At 36.8% G+C, this 24,074-nt stretch overlaps 1 protein-coding gene and 3 long non-coding RNA genes across 4 annotated transcripts in view; 3 read left to right on the forward strand and 1 right to left on the reverse strand.

Moving 5' to 3' along the window:
- The window catches only part of LOC109433196 (LIM/homeobox protein Lhx6-like), an 811,403-nt gene that overhangs the window by 375,782 nt on the left and 411,547 nt on the right, over nt 1-24,074 (reverse strand). The gene's annotated exons all lie outside the window — the stretch shown is intronic.
- Nucleotides 7,226-7,734, forward strand: LOC134292083 (uncharacterized). The gene is made up of 2 exons (XR_009999448.1): nt 7,226-7,602; nt 7,701-7,734. It is a non-coding gene; the product is annotated as an uncharacterized LOC134292083 (long non-coding RNA).
- Nucleotides 15,100-15,607, forward strand: LOC115261521 (uncharacterized). Its single transcript, XR_003894974.2, has 2 exons — nt 15,100-15,476; nt 15,574-15,607. It is a non-coding gene; the product is annotated as an uncharacterized LOC115261521 (long non-coding RNA).
- The window catches only part of LOC134292084 (uncharacterized), a 289,398-nt gene continuing 284,896 nt past the window's right edge, over nt 19,573-24,074 (forward strand). The window contains exon 1 of the long non-coding RNA XR_009999449.1: nt 19,573-22,776. This is a non-coding gene — a long non-coding RNA (uncharacterized LOC134292084). The remainder of the gene's footprint in view (nt 22,777-24,074) is intronic.

The following is a 24,074-nucleotide window of genomic DNA, read 5'->3' on the forward strand; positions in this document are numbered from 1 at the left end:
GCTGAAGTTTTCAACATTCTCCACTGATTACCCAGCTACCGTAAAACTGTAAGGGTTGACCGTGTTTACACCTAACGATTTGGTCTTGTTGACGTTGATGGTAAGACCTGCCGCTGAGGAGCGATTGGCAAGATCATCGAGCTTACTCTGCATACACTAGTTTACAGCATTTTTGAACTCGGTAAGCTGATGATCATTTTTGGTGTAGAATCATGCCCTGAGTTTGAAAACGCGAAGGAAAAAAATTACAGTAGAGCGGAAATTTTTTCGACTTTCCATACAAGGGTGATGATTTGAAATCGATTTTTGTTCTATTTTTAAGCAAAGTCGCTCACTTCGCACATCTCATTCTCAGTATTCAATGCTTCGATTGAGCTGATTTTTTTTACTGCAACTCGCCTACATATGGTATGTCAAATGAACGTCGAGAAAGAAATTTTAAATTGTTTTTTTTTTCTTATTGATAAAAATACATTTCTTCTTAAATTTTTGGAAATTTTGCTAAAATTTAAGGAGATCGTCCCTCAAACTAGCCACTATCTTGAATGTCATCAATCTGACGCAAAACCTGCCTTCAGATGATCGAAAGGTATTATATTCAGCTTTTAATTTATGGAAAAAGATTTAAAATTGGTTGAACAAAACATAAGATATTTGAATTTTAGTAAATTCCATATTTTAAAAAATTGTAAAACTCGATATTGAGCTAAAGCTCGAAAACTGTTCTACTTAAAATTGTTTGGAGCACGGATTCGAAATCAGCGCTAAATTGTGCTTCAAAAATTTTGGTCGTTGACAGAAGTTCACGACTTTCGTTTTATTTTGTAAACTTGTGATATCAGAGCGCTGTTGAACTAGGAGAGCATCGTCATCAGCCAGTTCGAAGTTATTTAGGTGCTCCATGGTAATGTGCTGCCACAGCAATCCACGATTTGGTTCACGGCAAATCGAACTTACCAAGATCTCATCGATAATGACACAAGTTTACAAAATAAAACGAAAGTCGTGAACTTCTGTCAACGACCAAAATTTTTGAAGCACAATTTAGTGCTGATTTCGAAACCGACCTTCAAAAATTTTTAAGTAGAACAGTTTTTGAGATTTAGCTCAATATCAAGTTTTGTAACTTTTCAAAATATGTAATTTACTAAAATTCAAATATATTGCGTTTTGTTCAACCAATTTTAAATCTTCTTCCATAAATTAAAAGCTGAATACAATACCATTTGATCATCTGAATACAGGATTTGCGTCAGATTGATGAAATTCAAGATATTGGCGAGTTTTAGGGACGATCTTCTTAAATTTTAGCAAAATTCCCAAATTTTTTTGAAGAAATGTATTTTTTTCAATAAGAAAAAACCAACTGAAAAATTCTTTCTCGACGTTTATTTGACATATCATATGTAGGCGAGTTACAGTTAAAATTTCAGCTCAATCGGAGCATTGATTACGGAGAATGAGATGTTTGAAGTGAGCGACTTTGCTTAAAAATAGAACAAAAATCGATCTCAAATCATCAACCTTGTATGGAAAGTCGAAAAAATTTCCGCTCTACTGTAATTTTTTTCCTTCGCGTTTTCGAACTCAGGGCATGATTCTACACCAAAAATGATCATCAGCTTACCGAGTTCAAAAATGCTGTAAACTAGTGTGATTAAGAACAGTAGCGGTGATAGTATACATCCTTGCCTCACTCCAGCAACGATCCGGATAGGGTCAGACAAAACACCGTTGTGCAGTACTCTGCACGAAAACGCTCTGTACTGTGCTTCAATGAGGCCGATGATTTTCTCAGGGAGACCCTTGCTTCCCACATGTTTTCGTGATTGAGACGGTCGAAGGCTTTTTCGTAATCAATGAACAACAGGTGTAGAGATTCATGTAATTCATTGATTTGCTCCAGAATGATACGAAGCGTGACAATATGGTCCACACAGGATCATCAAGCACGGAATCCTGCTTGCTGCCGTCGGAGAATTGGGTCAATCATCTCCTGTATCCGGTTAAGCATCACTTTGCCCAAGTAACACAACATGTTCTATAGGAATTATTTCGACTCCAATATGACCAGTTACTGTGTTTTGGTTGATAACAATAAAACCGTTTTTCAGACAGATATATGACCGAAAAAGCGAAGAAGGTGGAGCTTCGGCAACATAATTGAGATGTTATAATCATGTGCTATATGAATCAAAGCATACTTAATAATGTTTCTTAGTATGTTTTACAGTACATAATTCTGACAACTTTCAATAAACAAACTACACGTCTTCTTTTTCTAATTGAGGATGAAAATGTTTGTTACATAACCGTATTCAACTAAGTTTCAAAATGCAAAAAAAAAACTATTCAAGTGCAAAATATGGCTTGCGATATTATTTCAGCTCAACTATTTCAACTTAAAATTGGCTTTCTATGACCAGAAATTGTGGTGCGAGTCATTTTTTCTGGTGAAATAGGCATTTGTACTTCGATAAATTTAATGCGCCTTATAAACACGTATCTTTGAAAGATAATAAAATAAAACACATTAAAACCATCGTTTTACTGGAGCATGTGTAACCTAAAGTGCTTTGTTTTCCTGAATAATATGTCTAATTCCTGCATAAAAATCATATATCATGGATAAAAATGGGATGTTTGACTGAATATTTTATAAATATTAAAAGTATTAATGAAAAAATAAATGGTATACTTGGACACGGCATACTAAATGATTCGATATATGATTAGAAATTAGCTTAATGCTTACCAATCTGGAAAATTTGTAAACATAAATTGAAAATATTCTTTTTACAATGTCATACATATAGCAATCAAATTTTGAAGTGACATACACATGCAAAATTGACATTGGCAGAAGAAGCTCTAAATAAATAACTGTGGAAGTGCTCGTAGACTAACACTAAGCTGAGAAGCAGGCTTTGGTCCAGTGTTGACAACGTCAGAAGAAGAAGAATATGTTAACTTTTATGTTCGACTATCTCAGTCATACACTTAATTAGACGTTATATGTTTATTTTACCCGACGTTTCGGCCATTGGATGTGGCTTTTTTCAAAAATTTGGATGTGGCTTTTTTCAAGGGAAAAATGGTTTCTCGTCTTCTACAAAAAAAATTGTGCAATTAAGCAAAATCATGACCGCACGACAAGCAGAACAGCAAAATCTTGAAGACGAAGACGAGAAACCATTTTTCCCTTGAAAAAGGCCACACCCAATGGCCGAAACGTCGGGTAAAATAAACATATAACGTCTAATTAAGGTGACTTGGTGCATCACAGAATTTTCATAGGAATCATTGACTTTTCAATTTTCAATGATTGTTTGCCTCGCGTTTTTGAAGTGATAAAAACCGGGCAATTCTGCAGCCACGCAGCAGAAAAAGTATCACCACACTCACCACGAGTGAGCATATGGGATGATACATTTTCATACAAATATGCGCTTTGGTGACTGAGTTTTATCACTTTGAAATTTTGAGCGAGATTTCAATGATGCTGATGACGCACTACGCGTCCTTAAGTGTATGACTGAGATAGTCGAACATAAAAGTTAACATCAAGTTCCAGTCGCAACTACCATCGAAGAAGAATATGTATTTCACATTTTTAGGCTGATTTTATAAACGAAAATTTGACAGGAGGTAGTGTCCCTACCGTAAACCGGGGTCAAACTGATCAGCGGGGTGAAATTGATCACTCGGGTACTACATTGTAATTCCATACTAGGAACTCTTAAGCGTCGTAATGATCTTGAACTTTTTACGTCATCTGATTCGTAGATGTCTAGAGATGAGTGTAGACTTTTATTTTTTTAGAAAATGTTAGTTTTGCCTTATTTTTTCAAGGAATTTGCAATGCATTTCTCATTTAGCTGAAATCATTGCTACTAAACAATCAATTGCTAATAGGACTTCCCGTGAATCCTCTGTTTTAACATTTTTGTGGAGCCTTGGTAGGGATGTAACGCAGATCAGAAAATATAATAGTTATAAAAAGTTCATTTTATGAAGAAATAGTCATTTTTTGTGATAGAAATCACTTATTTTAAATGAAATTGCCTATCTTTAGGCGTTTAAGGGGAAATTTCAAAATTTAATTTTGCATTTAAAGTAATAAATTCACTAGGGAATCGCGCCACTTGGGCGGTGGTTCTTTATTCGTCTGTTTTCCACTATAACTCAGTCAAATTTGAACCGATTGGCACAACTTTTGGAATGTGGTGAGATAGGTATAGTATCTACCCGTGTACAACATTTCAAGTCAATTGGTTCAAAATTGACTGAGTTATAGTGGCAAACAGACGAATATAGAACCACCGCCCAAGTGGCGCGATACCCTAGTTGTAAGATTTTAAACGCGTTATTCGGTTTTAGAAGAGCAAAATTAAGCGGTGAAGGAAATTTTCCTTTCCAACCGATGCTTATTTGTATACTGATCAATTTCGCCCCAAAGTGGCATTTCCATTTTTTTGATATATAGTTATTTAACTTAAAGTTTAAATTTGTTGAACAAAATTCTGTCACATGGTACCATGGAGATCCACTGGGTACTGATTTTACAGAAATTTTTTTGGCAATATTTGAACAGGCACTGATGTTATCCGCAAAAGTTGTTTTAAAGTGATCAATTTGACCCCGGACTACGGTACCTCGTGAAAATCAATACCATTATCAACATTGTTGTCGGTTCGTAAAATGGGTAATTTTTCATAAAAAAATGCGGTGAAAGTCGATAAGAATTTCCATCTAGAAAAATGGTACACTACCAGTTTTTCCAGTATGGTAAAATTGATGTATGCCGTCGAGCCAATTGAAATTTGATTAATTAATACAATCAAAATTGTAGGGCATTGGCACGGTAAAAGTATAGTATTTATTCTTAATTTATTACATATTGAACATCATATCGACATTTTTATGATCGGTAGTGTAACATAGCCTAGTTAAAAATAATGAATTTAGTTCATGTTACATATGTTTGTTTACTTATTGAAAAAACATCAATATGACTTAATGTAAACAAACAAAACATATTATGTTTAACAAAAACTTCATCGAAAACAAGTATTGAAAGACAGACTGAAAATGTTACTTATATATGACTTATGAAAAATACTGAACATGTCATCATGTTACACATGTTTGCATACATACTGCAGAAACCCCCAATATGACTTCATAAGAACAAATGAAACATATTATGTTTCGACAGAACTTAACCAAAACAAGTATTGGAAGTAAGACTGAAGATATTACTCTAATACGAAATACGACTTATCAAACATATTGAGTCTGTTGAGCTGTAGAGGGGCTTTCTTTTGTTTATCGTGTGGTAGGCATGAAGAAATTCAAGGAAGTTTCCAATGCGATCTACGTCATTATAGACCCCATTCATCTTATTCAAGCAAACTTATACCATTATCATAAATAGCAAAACAAATCCTCCTGATAGTGCTACGGGTTGACGTAATTGGTCTGAAGTGGTCTTGAAAGAAACTCTTACAGGAAGACTCAAGCCATTTTATGTCGTAAAATATAAATGTGAGCTGCAAAATATTGTGATAGTTTATATATTTATTACAATAATCGGGTAAGTTGAACGACAGTAGTATAGAGAAGAATCTATTGAAAGTTCGCTTGCAATACAGGAAATATGTTGTATTTTAAACCCAATAAATTGGAGTGTTGTAATGTATTTGCATTTATTAGCGAAACGTTAACGTGAAGATATGACGAAGCCACAGATCGAATTTTCGTGAGCACAAATCTGAAGAACCGAAAGTCCCTACCGAGAATATGTTTGATGAACATACATATATCTTTCGGGTGTCAAGGTTGTTCGAACCCTTTTTGAAAAAGAGTCTTTCACTCTAAAAATTTTGACAATTGATCAATATTTCGAAAAATTATGACAAAATGTTGGTTTTTGATCAAAAAATTGTAACATCCGATGGTCCTTCCAATGCATGGAGTGGAATTGTAATGAAATCGAATTCGATATTTTATTTCGGGGCGTAACTAGGTATATTTTTAAGAACAGTAGCTTTTTGCAAAAAAGTTTTGAAAATCATATTTTATACATAGTGGGGCAAAAGTTCGAGTCATGTGGCAACTTTAGGTATAACCTAAAATTCTGCAAAATGTACATATTATCTCTAAAAGTGATGGAATTAGTGAGAAAATTCGATTAAAGTTGAAAAAAAAAAGTTGTTTCATCTGAATTTGGCGGAAAACTACTAATTTTTGGTGTAGTAAATTCAACCCTGATTTGGGAAAAATCCAGATCAAATTTTGAAGTGTATTCCAGTTCTAACATCAAATATTAAGTGGTTTCAGGTATTCCTATTACCAAAGTATCAAAATAGTGTGCTACGGTTAGCGAAATTCCACAAACACTAGATTCGAACTTTTGCCCCAGTGGTGGGGCAAGAGTTTGAATAAAACACACACATACAAAAAGTGTTGTAACTCAAAATTGAAAAGCCATTTGGCGTAACTTTGTTCAGCAAAATTTTAGCTCATGGATGGTAGAATCACCACAAGGTATTTATTTATTTTTATCTGCTGCGATTTTTTTTGAAATATGTTGAATTTTCAACTAGGGTTGAACTTTTGCCCCACCTTACTCTAAGGCTTCGAATTTGTGTTCTGTATCTGGCTACAATTATCCTCTCATTAATAGGTTCCCATTTCATGAGCACAGCATGGGCGTGAGCGCTGAGCAGGGAACCAACTCCACGATGACTAGGAGCGTATTCACCTCGTAGGCCAGAGTATAGTAGAATTTGACCCGACGCCAATCTGTGTCCTCCAAAGTTCGGCCAACGGTCTTCACTCTGTCTTAGGATCTCAAGCTTCATTCGACATGGCTTATTGGCTAATTTGTGTCAGCTTACTCTGCTGGGCTAGGTTTAATACATTCCACGTTCCAATTCCTGTCGGTTGTTTCGCACTAAAACACGTTGCCGTTGAATCAGTTCGTAATCTTTCATTTTCGGTTTCTGTAACAGTTTTTGGGCTTTGGGAACAGTAGATTGTTGGCCTGAGGTCCCCTTTAAACCGTGGCGTGGTGGGGCTGCCGGTGGAGGAAAATTTCATACTCAGCCGAGGGATGCCAGAACAGGCGCTGTTTGAGCCGCACCTCCTTGGTGAACAGACGCTTGGGACGTACCTCCTCAATCTAGCTGATGTCAGAAGGACAACAGTGCCTAGGTTGCACTTCCAGCACAAACTTATTTACAGACGGGACACTGGCGATTTTTCCATGGCTCACTTCATAACGACTATTCACAGTGTACCGAGGGGTGATACTGATAATTTGCAGTACCAGTTTTCAGTGGGATGTGGTACCAGATTTACTGTCACACATGACGTTTGACAGCCGATTCACGAGGCCGGCGATGTGATCGATGATTCTGTTTTGTTTGTGCCTGTGGAGTCTGGAGATGCTGGTGTTTCATCGGAACCGACGTTTTTGGCCCAGGAATGAACTAAAGAATAACCTTCGATGGTGGTGTTCACCTAGTGGCAACATAAGCATCCAGATTGGAAGGAACGTAACGATTCTCACCGCGGATACGCTGGCGGTTGCTCCAGGTATGCTTTTGATTGGTATTTTTATGACGACCTCGCGCCAACCAAAACACCTAGTCTGTTAAATAATTCTGCGATTCTGTTTTTTTTTCCTTTCTCAGGGCAACAAAAAGTTTGTCCTGTTGGATGTGATTGCCTAGCGGTCGGAAAAAGCAGCACTATGGCCGAAAAACAAGTAATTCATTCCGGTCGAGGTGTGGAAAGTGATCTACCGTAAGTTGAAAAATCGCTGCCGTTAGCAATTTGGCGAGAGGGCTAGACCCAAGGAGTTCGAGCTGGACCGGGAGTACAAATGACGGCTAGAGAAGAGCCCTTCGCGATTGCCGCGGAAAGCTTAATGCAGAGTCAGCTACGATGGATTTATGAGCCTCGACGAAAAGCAGATTTCTGCGTCGCCACCCTCCAGCAGCATAGCCAAAAGACGCCCGAAGGAGATTAAAATTCTTCCTTGGAGGATCACAAGCAGGACCAGCGACTTTCCTTATATTTATTGTAAAGGCAGCTACAAAGTGACATTCTGAAATGGTCTGGTAGATCACTTCCGCCAAACGGTTACGGATGTTACAGTTGAAGAAACGTTCGAAGAAACTGAACCGCTTCCAGCCTCTGTTATATATCTACCAGGTAGAAAGTATGGATACCGTTAACTACCGGTGGTAGCTGCCAGTTCAGGCCAGTTAGCCGAAGTACGCAGATCGAACGGAAGCCATACGGAATATTTTTCCTGGACCGTCACTTGCAGGGATAGTAGTTTTAGCGACCATTTGAATGAAGAGGATCAAAGCAGTGAAGGAGCAAGGAAGTGACCTTGCTTCTTTTGCAATAAACATTATGTGCTATCAAACCATTCTAAAAACCAATTTTAATAAATCTAATTACCTGAATATCTTATACACTACTGAAACCATTGAAAGCAAAAGTGATCTATTTTACAAGCAGACGTATTGCGCTTTACCTAGAAATTTGAGAGGACTTGGTGAACTTTATTGGGGGCTAATTATATTTACTTGGAAAAATTGTGCTAATTCTACGAGCGAAGTGGCGTGACGCAGCTCGATTCGTACATCGAGGTGACTCTCCGTTTGATTTATACGGCGAGTCCCTTCGTTCGAGTCGAAATTTTTCACCTTGATATACGAATCGAGCTAAAACGAAATGTATTTTGCGTTACCTCGCAACTTCCTACTTCAAAATTAAATATATTTTGCGTTACCTCGCAACTTAAGTAGACTTGGTAAACCTTGAAACAAAAAGTTACCTACTTCAAAACTAAATGTATTTTGCGTTACCTCGCAACTTAAGTAGACTCGGTAAACCTTGAAACAAAAAGTGACTTAGTTCAAAATTAGATATATTTTGCGTTACCTCGCAACTTAGGTAGACTTGGTAAACCTTGAAACAAAAAGTGACCTAATTCAAAATTAAATATATTTTGCGTTACCTCGCAACTTAGGTAGACTTTGTAAATCTTGAAACAAAAAGTGACCTAATTCAAAATTGAATGTTTTTTGCGTTACCTCGCATCTTAGGTAGACTTAGTAAACCTTCTTGAAACATAAAGTGACTTACTTCAAAATTAGATATATTTTGCGTTACCTCGCAACTTAGGTAGACTTGGTAAACCTTGAAACAAAAAGTGACCTACTTCAAAATTAAATATATTTTGCGTTACCTCGCAACTTAGAAAGACTTGGTAAACCTTGAAACAAAAAGTGACCTACTTCAAAACTAAATGTATTATGCGTTACCTCGCAACTTAAGTAGACTTAGTAAAACTTCTTGAAACATAAAGTGACTTACTTCAAAATTAGATATATTTTGCGTTACCTCGCAACTTAGGTAGACTTGGTAAACCTTGAAACAAAAAGTGACCTAATTCAAAACTAAATGTATTTTGCGTTACCTCGCATCTTAGGTAGACTTAGTAAACCTTCTTGAAACATAAAGTGACTTACTTCAAAATTAGATATATTTTGCGTTACCTCGCAACTTAGGAAGACTTGGTAAACCTTGAAACAAAAAGTGACCTACTTCAAAATTAGATATATTTTGCGTTACTTCGCAACTTTGGTAGACTTGGTAAACCTTCTTGAAACATAAAATGACTTACTTCAAAATTAGATATATTTTGCGTTACCTCGCAACTTAGGAAGACTTGGTAAACCTTGAAACAAAAAGTGACCCATTTCAAAATTAATTATATTTTGCGTTACCTCGCATCTTAGGTAGACTTAGTAAACCTTCTTGAAACATAAAGTGACTTACTTCAAAATTAGATATATTTTGCGTTACCTCGCAACTTAAGTAGACTTGGTAAACCTTGAAACAAAAAGTGACCTAATTCAAAACTAAATGTATTTTGCGTTACCTCGCATCTTAGGTAGACTTAGTAAACCTTCTTGAAACATAAAGTGACTTACTTCAAAATTAGATATATTTTGCGTTACCTCGCAACTTAGGTAGACTTGGTAAACCTTGAAACAAAAAGTGACCTACTTCAAAATTAAATATATTTTGCGTTACCTCGCAACTTAGGAAGACTTGGTAAATCTTGAAACAAAAAGTGACCTACTTCAAAGTTAAATATATTTTGCGTTACCTCGCAACTTAGGTAGACTTGGTAAACCTTCTTGAAACATAAAGTGACTTACTTCAAAATTAAATATATTTTGCGTTACCTCGCAACTTAGAAAGACTTGGTAAACCTTGAAACAAAAAGTGACCTACTTCAAAACTAAATGTATTATGCGTTACCTCGCAACTTTAGTAGACTTAGTAAAACTTCTTGAAACATAAAGTGACTTACTTCAAAATTAAATATACTTTGCGTTACCTCGCAACTTAGGAACATCTGGTAAACCTTGAAACAAAAAGTGACCCATTTCAAAATTAAATATATTTTGCGTTACCTCGCAACTTAGGAAGACTTTGTAAATCTTGAAACAAAAAGTGACCTACTTCAAAACTGAATGTATTTTTCGTTACCTCGCAACTTAGGTAGACTTGGTAAACCTTGAAACAAAAAGTGACCTACTTCAAAGTTAAATATATTTTGCGTTACCTCGCAACTTAGGAAGACTTGGTAAACCTTGAAACAAAAAGTGACCTACTTCAAAACTAAATGTATTTTGCGTTACCTCGCAACTTAGGAAGACTTGGTAAACCTTGAAACAAAAAGTGACCTACTTCAAAACTAAATGTATTTTGCGTTACCTCGCATCTTAGGTAGACTTAGTAAACCTTCTTGAAACATAAAGTGACTTACTTCAAAATTAGATATATTTTGCGTTACCTCGCAACTTAGGTAGACTTGGTAAACCTTGAAACAAAAAGTGACCTACTTCAAAATTAAATATATTTTGCGTTACCTCGCAACTTAGGAAGACTTGGTAAATCTTGAAACAAAAAGTGACCTACTTCAAAGTTAAATATATTTTGCGTTACCTCGCAACTTAGGTAGACTTGGTAAACCTTCTTGAAACATAAAGTGACTTACTTCAAAATTAAATATATTTTGCGTTACCTCGCAACTTAGGTAGACTTGGTAAACCTTCTTGAAACAAAAAGTGACTTACTTCAAAATTAGATATATTTTTCGTTACCTCGAAACTTACAATGACTTGGTAAATTAGGTCAATGTATATCTATTTATAGTCACCTTGCTACTCGATAGGAAGTGAATAGCACACTTGACTATAAATGCATAATCTTGCAACATTAAGTATGTCGTCATTTGGTGAAATTCCTAGAGGGGGCTACAGAGCCAATTTGAGTATCCAAAGAGGCTCTGCAGTGTAAATTGAAGATTTTCTAGGGGGGGCTCATCCAATTCTAGGGGGGTCTAAGCCCCCTCTAGCCCCCCCTTATTTACGCCAATGGTTCTAACATCAACAAATTTGAGACACCACCAGTCATTCCCTAAAGCCTCTTGATCAGAACCCTGTTGTACTTTCGGATACGTTATAATGCCCTGCAACACAGCCCACCCTATTATTTTTATTGCACAGAAAAGCCATAATAAATAATAATTGTAATATAAAAATGCCGTTCGGTCTAATTAATTGATGAGTGTGACCAGATGGATGGATGGCGGTGTCCATGTTTATTCGTAAGTCCAAGGTATAGGATAATCTATAAGAAAATAAAGTACGGATTAGGCAATTGTTTGTAATTGTAAATGAAAATCTTTTCCATGACTGTTTCTTACTTTCTTGGAATTTTGAGATTTTCAATGTCTTTTAAAATATTTCACTGATTTGCTGATTAGGTTCCCAAACTTTGCACGTGCGCAAACCACCTAGTTATCTGACATACTTTTCGCATCCCACCGATGAAAAATTGATTTAAAAAATCATTTACATAGTGTTACATACCTAATTCTTAAAAAAAAACGAAAGAAATTGTAAAAATCTCTATTAGATTTAGTAGTGCCTAAAATATAATTAGAGTAAGAATATTGCAAATTTTAGAAATTTGTTGGGAAATAATCCTGAGCGCAACTCAATTGATTTAAAAAAGCAACAACTTAGAAACTTTTTTTCATTTAACGTTATATGCATGCATGCATAGCATAAAGGTTTTTGCTATTCTGGACCTTGCACCTCATGAGTTTTTTTTATTATTGTAAATTTTAATTTTAAACTAACTCTTCATTAAGTGCAATATTTGCAAGAATTTGTGAAGGAACAATCGCAGAAATTTGCGGACAAAATATCAGAGGAATTTCTCGAGCAACTTGGAGGTACTTGGAGAAATTTCTGACGGAACCCTTGAAATAATTCTAGAGGAATATTCGTGAATAAATCTCCGGAGAAATTCTTTGAGGAAACTGCGGTAAAACTTTTGGTAAAATATTCGAAGAAATCTTTAGAGAAATCTGTGACTCTAATGATATACATACTATGATATTTTTTTTTGGATCTTTTAAATATTTTTTTTTGTATCGGTAGTATCAATTTTACACTGCGAGAAACAAGTATAAAGACAGAGCCGTTTTCTATACAAAATAATCATGTTCAGGGGTCAAAATCTCTTTTCTCGGGTTTCGATTGTTATGGCTGCCACCTTAACCCTCTACTTCCCATGGTTGCTCTAGAGCACCATCGATTTTCGGCGAACTCCGGACAAACGAAATTAGATAAATATGATGCAATAATTTTTAAAATATGGTTATAACCTCATAAGGTTAAGCCAACTACTTACTATTTGTTTCAATAGTTGAACTATTGATAAACAAACAAAAACCTGTTGGTATACAACCAACATTTTTTTCATTGATTTCGAAAAATTTAGCCAATTTGCAATAACTTTTGTTCTACGACTTTTTTCGGAAGTCGTGGGAAGGAAAGGGTTAAAATAACTAGAATTTTGACCAGTAGTATAAATTATCATCCATGCAGACGTTTACATAGATTTTTCAGATTTAAATAAATTTTACGATTTCCATACCACGAGCTGCATCAGCTGCTGAGAGAACCAACCATCGACCACACCGCGAAAATCGGAAGGCTACGGTGGGCGGGTCACATCATCAGGATGACGGATAGCAACCCGACTAAGATGGTTCTCGACAGCAATCCAACCGGTACAAGAAGACGTGGTGCGCAGCGAGCTAGGTGGGACGATTTGCGGACCCTTCGCAGAGTGCGGAAATGGAGACACATAGCCATGGACCGAGTAGAAAGTCAAATTTTCTGTGAGAGTAAGCAGGCCAGCACAAATTCGTGCAGAAATTCATTGGGGTGTATCCCCCGCGTTCTTTGTATAGTGCATACATTACTATGAGCCATTTTACGAAACGACAACATAGTGTTGATGATGATATTGATTTTCACGTGTTTGGACGCGAGCTCCTGTCAAATTTTCATTCATAAAATCGGCTCGTAAAATGGACTATTAAGTAGTAATAAAGTATTTGGTTTTGTTACAGTACCTACGCATTTTCAAACTAATCACAAGGAAGGATTCTGATTGAAAGGTTCCGCTTGTAACGTGTTCCTTTGTCAGCCAAAATCAAACCCCTAACGAAAAAGTCAAGAAATGAAACCGATATTAATCATGCATCCTAACCCTAGTCCTTATTGGCTCAAGCTAGTGAACACCGAAAAAAGATTAGGAATACTAATCCTGCTTTCCTTGTTTTAAGATCATTTACAAGATCAGAACCAGACCGAGACGTATAACTTTTAACAAGGTATGAAATGTAATAAGGACCAAAGTTGTTTCTTTAATTACTAAAATATACTGTTCTATAGTGGAATTGTAATGAAATCGAATTCGATATTTTATTTCGGGGCGTAACTAGGTATATTTTTAAGAACAGTAGCTTTTTGCAAAAAAGTTTTGAAAATCATATTTTATACATAGTGGGGCAAAAGTTCGAGTCATGTGGCAACTTTAGGTATAACCTAAAATTCTGCAAAATGTACATATTATCTCTAAAAGTGATGGAATTAGTGAGAAAATTCGATTAAAGTTGAAAAAAAAAGTTGTTTCATCTGAATTTGGCGGAAAACTACTAATTTTTGGTGTAGTAAATTCAACCCTGATTTGGGAAAAATCCAGATCAAATTTTGAAGTGTATTCCAGTTCTAACATCAAATATTAAGTGGTTTCAGGTATTCCTATTACCAAAGTATCAAAATAGTGTGCTACGGTTAGCGAAATTCCACAAACACTAGATTCGAACTTTTGCCCCAGTGGTGGGGCAAGAGTTTGAATAAAACACACACATACAAAAAGTGTTGTAACTCAAAATTGAAAAGCCATTTGGCGTAACTTTGTTCAGCAAAATTTTAGCTCATGGATGGTAGAATCACCACAAGGTATTTATTTATTTTTATCTGCTGCGATTTTTTTTGAAATATGTTGAATTTTCAACTAGGGTTGAACTTTTGCCCCACCTTACTCTAAGGCTTCGAATTTGTGTTCTGTATCTGGCTACAATTATCCTCTCATTAATAGGTTCCCATTTCATGAGCACAGCATGGGCGTGAGCGCTGAGCAGGGAACCAACTCCACGATGACTAGGAGCGTATTCACCTCGTAGGCCAGAGTATAGTAGAATTTGACCCGACGCCAATCTGTGTCCTCCAAAGTTCGGCCAACGGTCTTCACTCTGTCTTAGGATCTCAAGCTTCATTCGACATGGCTTATTGGCTAATTTGTGTCAGCTTACTCTGCTGGGCTAGGTTTAATACATTCCACGTTCCAATTCCTGTCGGTTGTTTCGCACTAAAACACGTTGCCGTTGAATCAGTTCGTAATCTTTCATTTTCGGTTTCTGTAACAGTTTTTGGGCTTTGGGAACAGTAGATTGTTGGCCTGAGGTCCCCTTTAAACCGTGGCGTGGTGGGGCTGCCGGTGGAGGAAAATTTCATACTCAGCCGAGGGATGCCAGAACAGGCGCTGTTTGAGCCGCACCTCCTTGGTGAACAGACGCTTGGGACGTACCTCCTCAATCTAGCTGATGTCAGAAGGACAACAGTGCCTAGGTTGCACTTCCAGCACAAACTTATTTACAGACGGGACACTGGCGATTTTTCCATGGCTCACTTCATAACGACTATTCACAGTGTACCGAGGGGTGATACTGATAATTTGCAGTACCAGTTTTCAGTGGGATGTGGTACCAGATTTACTGTCACACATGACGTTTGACAGCCGATTCACGAGGCCGGCGATGTGATCGATGATTCTGTTTTGTTTGTGCCTGTGGAGTCTGGAGATGCTGGTGTTTCATCGGAACCGACGTTTTTGGCCCAGGAATGAACTAAAGAATAACCTTCGATGGTGGTGTTCACCTAGTGGCAACATAAGCATCCAGATTGGAAGGAACGTAACGATTCTCACCGCGGATACGCTGGCGGTTGCTCCAGGTATGCTTTTGATTGGTATTTTTATGACGACCTCGCGCCAACCAAAACACCTAGTCTGTTAAATAATTCTGCGATTCTGTTTTTTTTCCTTTCTCAGGGCAACAAAAAGTTTGTCCTGTTGGATGTGATTGCCTAGCGGTCGGAAAAAGCAGCACTATGGCCGAAAAACAAGTAATTCATTCCGGTCGAGGTGTGGAAAGTGATCTACCGTAAGTTGAAAAATCGCTGCCGTTAGCAATTTGGCGAGAGGGCTAGACCCAAGGAGTTCGAGCTGGACCGGGAGTACAAATGACGGCTAGAGAAGAGCCCTTCGCGATTGCCGCGGAAAGCTTAATGCAGAGTCAGCTACGATGGATTTATGAGCCTCGACGAAAAGCAGATTTCTGCGTCGCCACCCTCCAGCAGCATAGCCAAAAGACGCCCGAAGGAGATTAAAATTCTTCCTTGGAGGATCACAAGCAGGACCAGCGACTTTCCTTATATTTATTGTAAAGGCAGCTACAAAGTGACATTCTGAAATGGTCTGGTAGATCACTTCCGCCAAACGGTTACGGATGTTACAGTTGAAGAAACGTTCGAAGAAACTGAACCGCTTCCAGCCTCTGTTATATATCTACCAGGTAGAAAGTATGGATACCGTTAACTACCGGTGGTAGCTGCCAGTTCAGGCCAGTTAGCCGAAGTACGCAGATCGAACGGAAGCCATACGGAATATTTTTCCTGGACCGTCACTTGCAGGGATAGTAGTTTTAGCGACCATTTGAATGAAGAGGATCAAAGCAGTGAAGGAGCAAGGAAGTGACCTTGCTTCTTTTGCAATAAACATTATGTGCTATCAAACCATTCTAAAAACCAATTTTAATAAATCTAATTACCTGAATATCTTATACACTACTGAAACCATTGAAAGCAAAAGTGATCTATTTTACAAGCAGACGTATTGCGCTTTACCTAGAAATTTGAGAGGACTTGGTGAACTTTATTGGGGGCTAATTATATTTACTTGGAAAAATTGTGCTAATTCTACGAGCGAAGTGGCGTGACGCAGCTCGATTCGTACATCGAGGTGACTCTCCGTTTGATTTATACGGCGAGTCCCTTCGTTCGAGTCGAAATTTTTCACCTTGATATACGAATCGAGCTAAAACGAAATGTATTTTGCGTTACCTCGCAACTTAAGTAGACTTGGTAAACCTTGAAACAAAAAGTTACCTACTTCAAAACTAAATGTATTTTGCGTTACCTCGCAACTTAAGTAGACTCGGTAAACCTTGAAACAAAAAGTGACTTAGTTCAAAATTAGATATATTTTGCGTTACCTCGCAACTTAGGTAGACTTGGTAAACCTTGAAACAAAAAGTGACCTAATTCAAAATTAAATATATTTTGCGTTACCTCGCAACTTAGGTAGACTTTGTAAATCTTGAAACAAAAAGTGACCTAATTCAAAATTGAATGTTTTTTGCGTTACCTCGCATCTTAGGTAGACTTAGTAAACCTTCTTGAAACATAAAGTGACTTACTTCAAAATTAGATATATTTTGCGTTACCTCGCAACTTAGGTAGACTTGGTAAACCTTGAAACAAAAAGTGACCTACTTCAAAATTAAATATATTTTGCGTTACCTCGCAACTTAGAAAGACTTGGTAAACCTTGAAACAAAAAGTGACCTACTTCAAAACTAAATGTATTATGCGTTACCTCGCAACTTAAGTAGACTTAGTAAAACTTCTTGAAACATAAAGTGACTTACTTCAAAATTAGATATATTTTGCGTTACCTCGCAACTTAGGTAGACTTGGTAAACCTTGAAACAAAAAGTGACCTAATTCAAAACTAAATGTATTTTGCGTTACCTCGCATCTTAGGTAGACTTAGTAAACCTTCTTGAAACATAAAGTGACTTACTTCAAAATTAGATATATTTTGCGTTACCTCGCAACTTAGGAAGACTTGGTAAACCTTGAAACAAAAAGTGACCTACTTCAAAATTAGATATATTTTGCGTTACTTCGCAACTTTGGTAGACTTGGTAAACCTTCTTGAAACATAAAATGACTTACTTCAAAATTAGATATATTTTGCGTTACCTCGCAACTTAGGAAGACTTGGTAAACCTTGAAACAAAAAGTGACCCATTTCAAAATTAATTATATTTTGCGTTACCTCGCATCTTAGGTAGACTTAGTAAACCTTCTTGAAACATAAAGTGACTTACTTCAAAATTAGATATATTTTGCGTTACCTCGCAACTTAAGTAGACTTGGTAAACCTTGAAACAAAAAGTGACCTAATTCAAAACTAAATGTATTTTGCGTTACCTCGCATCTTAGGTAGACTTAGTAAACCTTCTTGAAACATAAAGTGACTTACTTCAAAATTAGATATATTTTGCGTTACCTCGCAACTTAGGTAGACTTGGTAAACCTTGAAACAAAAAGTGACCTACTTCAAAATTAAATATATTTTGCGTTACCTCGCAACTTAGGAAGACTTGGTAAATCTTGAAACAAAAAGTGACCTACTTCAAAGTTAAATATATTTTGCGTTACCTCGCAACTTAGGTAGACTTGGTAAACCTTCTTGAAACATAAAGTGACTTACTTCAAAATTAAATATATTTTGCGTTACCTCGCAACTTAGAAAGACTTGGTAAACCTTGAAACAAAAAGTGACCTACTTCAAAACTGAATGTATTATGCGTTACCTCGCAACTTTAGTAGACTTAGTAAAACTTCTTGAAACATAAAGTGACTTACTTCAAAATTAAATATACTTTGCGTTACCTCGCAACTTAGGAAGATCTGGTAAACCTTGAAACAAAAAGTGACCCATTTCAAAATTAAATATATTTTGCGTTACCTCGCAACTTAGGAAGACTTTGTAAATCTTGAAACAAAAAGTGACCTACTTCAAAACTGAATGTATTTTTCGTTACCTCGCAACTTAGGTAGACTTGGTAAACCTTGAAACAAAAAGTGACCTACTTCAAAGTTAAATATATTTTGCGTTACCTCGCAACTTAGGAAGACTTGGTAAACCTTGAAACAAAAAGTGACCTACTTCAAAACTAAATGTATTTTGCGTTACCTCGCAACTTAGGAAGACTTGGTAAACCTTGAAACAAAAAGTGACCTACTTCAAAACTAAATGTATTTTGCGTTACCTCGCATCTTAGGTAGACTTAGTAAACCTTCTTGAAACATAAAGTGACTTACTTCAAAATTAGATATATTTTGCGTTACCTCGCAACTTAGGTAGACTTGGTAAACCTTGAAACAAAAAGTGACCTACTTCAAAATTAAATATATTTTGCGTTACCTCGCAACTTAGGAAGACTTGGTAAATCTTGAAACAAAAAGTGACCTACTTCAAAGTTAAATATATTTTGCGTTACCTCGCAACTTAGGTAGACTTGGTAAACCTTCTTGAAACATAAAGTGACTTACTTCAAAATTAAATATATTTTGCGTTACCTCGCAACTTAGGTAGACTTGGTAAACCTTCTTGAAACAAAAAGTGACTTACTTCAAAATTAGATATATTTTTCGTTACCTCGAAACTTACAATGACTTGGTAAATTAGGTCAATGTATATCTATTTATAGTCACCTTGCTACTCGATAGGAAGTGAATAGCACACTTGACTATAAATGCATAATCTTGCAACATTAAGTATGTCGTCATTTGGTGAAATTCCTAGAGGGGGCTACAGAGCCAATTTGAGTATCCAAAGAGGCTCTGCAGTGTAAATTGAAGATTTTCTAGGGGGGGCTCATCCAATTCTAGGGGGGTCTAAGCCCCCTCTAGCCCCCCCTTATTTACGCCAATGGTTCTAACATCAACAAATTTGAGACACCACCAGTCATTCCCTAAAGCCTCTTGATCAGAACCCTGTTGTACTTTCGGATACGTTATAATGCCCTGCAACACAGCCCACCCTATTATTTTTATTGCACAGAAAAGCCATAATAAATAATAATTGTAATATAAAAATGCCGTTCGGTCTAATTAATTGATGAGTGTGACCAGATGGATAGATGGCGGTGTCCATGTTTATTCGTAAGTCCAAGGTATAGGATAATCTATAAGAAAATAAAGTACGGATTAGGCAATTGTTTGTAATTGTAAATGAAAATCTTTTCCATGACTGTTTCTTACTTTCTTGGAATTTTGAGATTTTCAATGTCTTTTAAAATATTTCACTGATTTGCTGATTAGGTTCCCAAACTTTGCACGTGCGCAAACCACCTAGTTATCTGACATACTTTTCGCATCCCACCGATGAAAAATTGATTTAAAAAATCATTTACATAGTGTTACATACCTAATTCTTAAAAAAAACGAAAGAAATTGTAAAAATCTCTATTAGATTTAGTAGTGCCTAAAATATAATTAGAGTAAGAATATTGCAAATTTTAGAAATTTGTTGGGAAATAATCCTGAGCGCAACTCAATTGATTTAAAAAAGCAACAACTTAGAAACTTTTTTTCATTTAACGTTATATGCATGCATGCATAGCATAAAGGTTTTTGCTATTCTGGACCTTGCACCTCATGAGTTTTTTTTATTATTGTAAATTTTAATTTTAAACTAACTCTTCATTAAGTGCAATATTTGCAAGAATTTGTGAAGGAACAATCGCAGAAATTTGCGGACAAAATATCAGAGGAATTTCTCGAGCAACTTGGAGGTACTTGGAGAAATTTCTGACGGAACCCTTGAAATAATTCTAGAGGAATATTCGTGAATAAATCTCCGGAGAAATTCTTTGAGGAAACTGCGGTAAAACTTTTGGTAAAATATTCAAAGAAATCTTTAGAGAAATCTGTGACTCTAATGATATACATACTATGATATTTTTTTTGGATCTTTTAAATATTTTTTTTTGTATCGGTAGTATCAATTTTACACTGCGAGAAACAAGTATAAAGACAGAGCCGTTTTCTATACAAAATAATCATGTTCAGGGGTCAAAATCTCTTTTCTCGGGTTTCGATTGTTATGGCTGCCACCTTAACCCTCTACTTCCCATGGTTGCTCTAGAGCACCATCGATTTTCGGCGAACTCCGGACAAACGAAATTAGATAAATATGATGCAATAATTTTTAAAATATGGTTATAACCTCATAAGGTTAAGCCAACTACTTACTATTTGTTTCAATAGTTGAACTATTGATAAACAAACAAAAACCTGTTGGTATACAACCAACATTTTTTTCATTGATTTCGAAAAATTTAGCCAATTTGCAATAACTTTTGTTCTACGACTTTTTTCGGAAGTCGTGGGAAGGAAAGGGTTAAAATAACTAGAATTTTGACCAGTAGTATAAATTATCATCCATGCAGACGTTTACATAGATTTTTCAGATTTAAATAAATTTTACGATTTCCATACCACGAGCTGCATCAGCTGCTGAGAGAACCAACCATCGACCACACCGCGAAAATCGGAAGGCTACGGTGGGCGGGTCACATCATCAGGATGACGGATAGCAACCCGACTAAGATGGTTCTCGACAGCAATCCAACCGGTACAAGAAGACGTGGTGCGCAGCGAGCTAGGTGGGACGATTTGCGGACCCTTCGCAGAGTGCGGAAATGGAGACACATAGCCATGGACCGAGTAGAAAGTCAAATTTTCTGTGAGAGTAAGCAGGCCAGCACAAATTCGTGCAGAAATTCATTGGGGTGTATCCCCAGCGTTCTTTGTATAGTGCATACATTACTATGAGCCATTTTACGAAACGACAACATAGTGTTGATGATGATATTGATTTTCACGTGTTTGGACGCGAGCTCCTGTCAAATTTTCATTCATAAAATCGGCTCGTAAAATGGACTATTAAGTAGTAATAAAGTATTTGGTTTTGTTACAGTACCTACGCATTTTCAAACTAATCACAAGGAAGGATTCTGATTGAAAGGTTCCGCTTGTAACGTGTTCCTTTGTCAGCCAAAATCAAACCCCTAACGAAAAAGTCAAGAAATGAAACCGATATTAATCATGCATCCTAACCCTAGTCCTTATTGGCTCAAGCTAGTGAACACCGAAAAAAGATTAGGAATACTAATCCTGCTTTCCTTGTTTTAAGATCATTTACAAGATCAGAACCAGACCGAGACGTATAACTTTTAACAAGGTATGAAATGTAATAAGGACCAAAGTTGTTTCTTTAATTACTAAAATATACTGTTCTATAGTTGGAAGCAGTTAGGGCTATAGTTTTCAATTGGCTTCTTTAGTGGTGTTGAGATAATTCCATATTCCGAATCTACATGCCAAACTGAGCCGAAATCCAAATTTTCATGAATTTTGGTGCCCGCGAACCAATTTAAAAATCGATTCAAAGTTTGTATGGGAGCGAGTTGTCGAATCACCCCTCGTTACATTTTGTACTGGGCGGAGCTGTCAAGCAGTTGCCCAGCTGTCAAAAGGTGATTTCAAAAAATCTCTTTGTAATTGAATTTAGGTATCAAAATGAAGTTCTAAAAATCTGAAAAAAAATCATACTGGCTTAGAAAAAGGTGCTCTTTCGTATAAAATCAAAAAAAATCAATACATTATTCTTAATTTAAAAACCCAATTGGTAGATCTTTCACCGTAACGCAACCCGAAAAGGTGATCCACCCACGTTACGGGTTCTGTTAAAGATCAACATCTTACCACCTGAACCATTCATCGATCAGCACGGGCCACCTTGAATTGGGGTTCCCTGTTTGGTGGACTTTAGCACCGGAACAGGGGGCCAGTAGTTCTATTCTAAGCTGGCAGCTACAATGACACGTCCGGTTCGTCTCACTTCTCAAATCTCAATTCTCTTCTCACATTCTTCTTCTTTTTTTTCTGGACAACTAGCACCGTTCGGCGCCAGTTGTGTTTTTACGTCGGTTGGGTCTAGGAGCTAAACCTTAAATTCCGACGCCCCAGGGAGACAGCCACCACACCTGAGGACCCTACATATCGAACCCATCAACACATGGGCCGGGACCTACGGCTTTACCTCCAATCCGAGGGAAGGCGTGATCACGGATTTCATGTCTCAGAAAAACCCCTCGACGTCGACGGGAATTGAACCCCGACCGACTGGGGCGAGGCAACCACTACACCACCGACGCCGACCTCTTCTCACATTAAACCGTGGCGTAATCTATAGACGTTTTTTTAGCTAAACAATACAGGCGAAACATGTCTAAGGGGCGATTTCTTCACCCTGGCTTAAGCGTTAAGCCAGGTTTAACTGTATGGGTAAGCCTAGCTTACCGGTTAAGCCGAGGTGAAGAAATTGGCCCTAAAGGTCCAATCTGCAGAAGAGAGGCTCTCTTTTTGGTTTCCCTCTCTTCCGTTAATAACTCAGCTGTTTATTTGAATTAAGATTGTCTCCTTGCAATGAACGATGGTCAAAACAATCGTCTTTTGATTTGTACTGCAAAAACAGTTAAAAAGTGTACCATTATATTGCAATAACTGAAAGAGAAAGTGAACAAAGAGAGCCTCTCAAATGCAGATAGGACCTATTGAAATGTTTGGCCTGAATAACTTTGTTTCTGCCATACGAATATAAACAACACACACAACACCCTCGACACCGAGGCTACTTCTTGAGCCACTCAACAACTGCCCGCAGCATATTTTAGATCACTGATTTATCTCCAAATCCCAGGCTTTTTTCTTAAACTTTCCCTGGACTTACCAGCATACTTTTGATTGACCATGCAGTCTCCTAGTTTCCTTTTTGGAATATCTTCATCATGCATGGAATTACTAATGCCTTGGGCTTCACCACTTCGTTCCAAAAAGCTCCAGTGCAGCCTTATCCTTGGAACTTCAAAACAGGCAACAGCCAGCAGCAATGTCGCAAAACCTGGAAGCAAAATCAACATACACGCCAGTGAGCCGAACCCAATCTTCCAAAATAAATATTTTTGCAACTTACCTGCAGAGATTTCTGCAACTTCACTCTGGACTCTGATGGATTTACGCTCGCATCGCTCCGAAATTGTAAAAATTAAATACTTTTAAATTCAAATTACAGTGGTTTCGGTGACGATCAAATTGAGACACGAAACGCGCGAAGCACGCGATTGTTTTGGTCGTTTGGATTTGACACATTAATGAAGTTCTGGACATGCACCGTACAGAAAAATCGATCTGCTTCGAAATGCAGTTTCAAGCCATAAAATAAATTTAAATTTTAGGCAACTATTTAAAAATTAATCATCAAATTCGATATAAATCAACTAAATATCATAAAATTCGATTAAATTAATTTAAATATTTACCGTTTTAAGATAATAAAAATCAATTTTATCGTTTTAGCTGAAAAATTTGTTGAAAGTGTACACTTGATTTATACCAGTGTTTCTGATTTTGACGTTTATTTTCACGTGTGAAAGAAAGAGACGGAAATAATATTTACATAACGAGGGGTTGCACTGATATACACGCTGAAAAAATCGTGATCAAAATAGAGGAAAATGTGCTAGTACTTTATGAAAAATTCTAGTCCCGAGAACCATGATTTTTTATCGGTTTTCTTCGCAGTAAGTGGTCTGTAAATGAGTTTGTGCTTCCAGCTAAGCACACAACTCTTAG

This window comes from Aedes albopictus, chromosome 3, assembly GCF_035046485.1.
Source record: "Aedes albopictus strain Foshan chromosome 3, AalbF5, whole genome shotgun sequence".
NCBI lineage: Eukaryota > Metazoa > Arthropoda > Insecta > Diptera > Culicidae > Aedes > Aedes albopictus.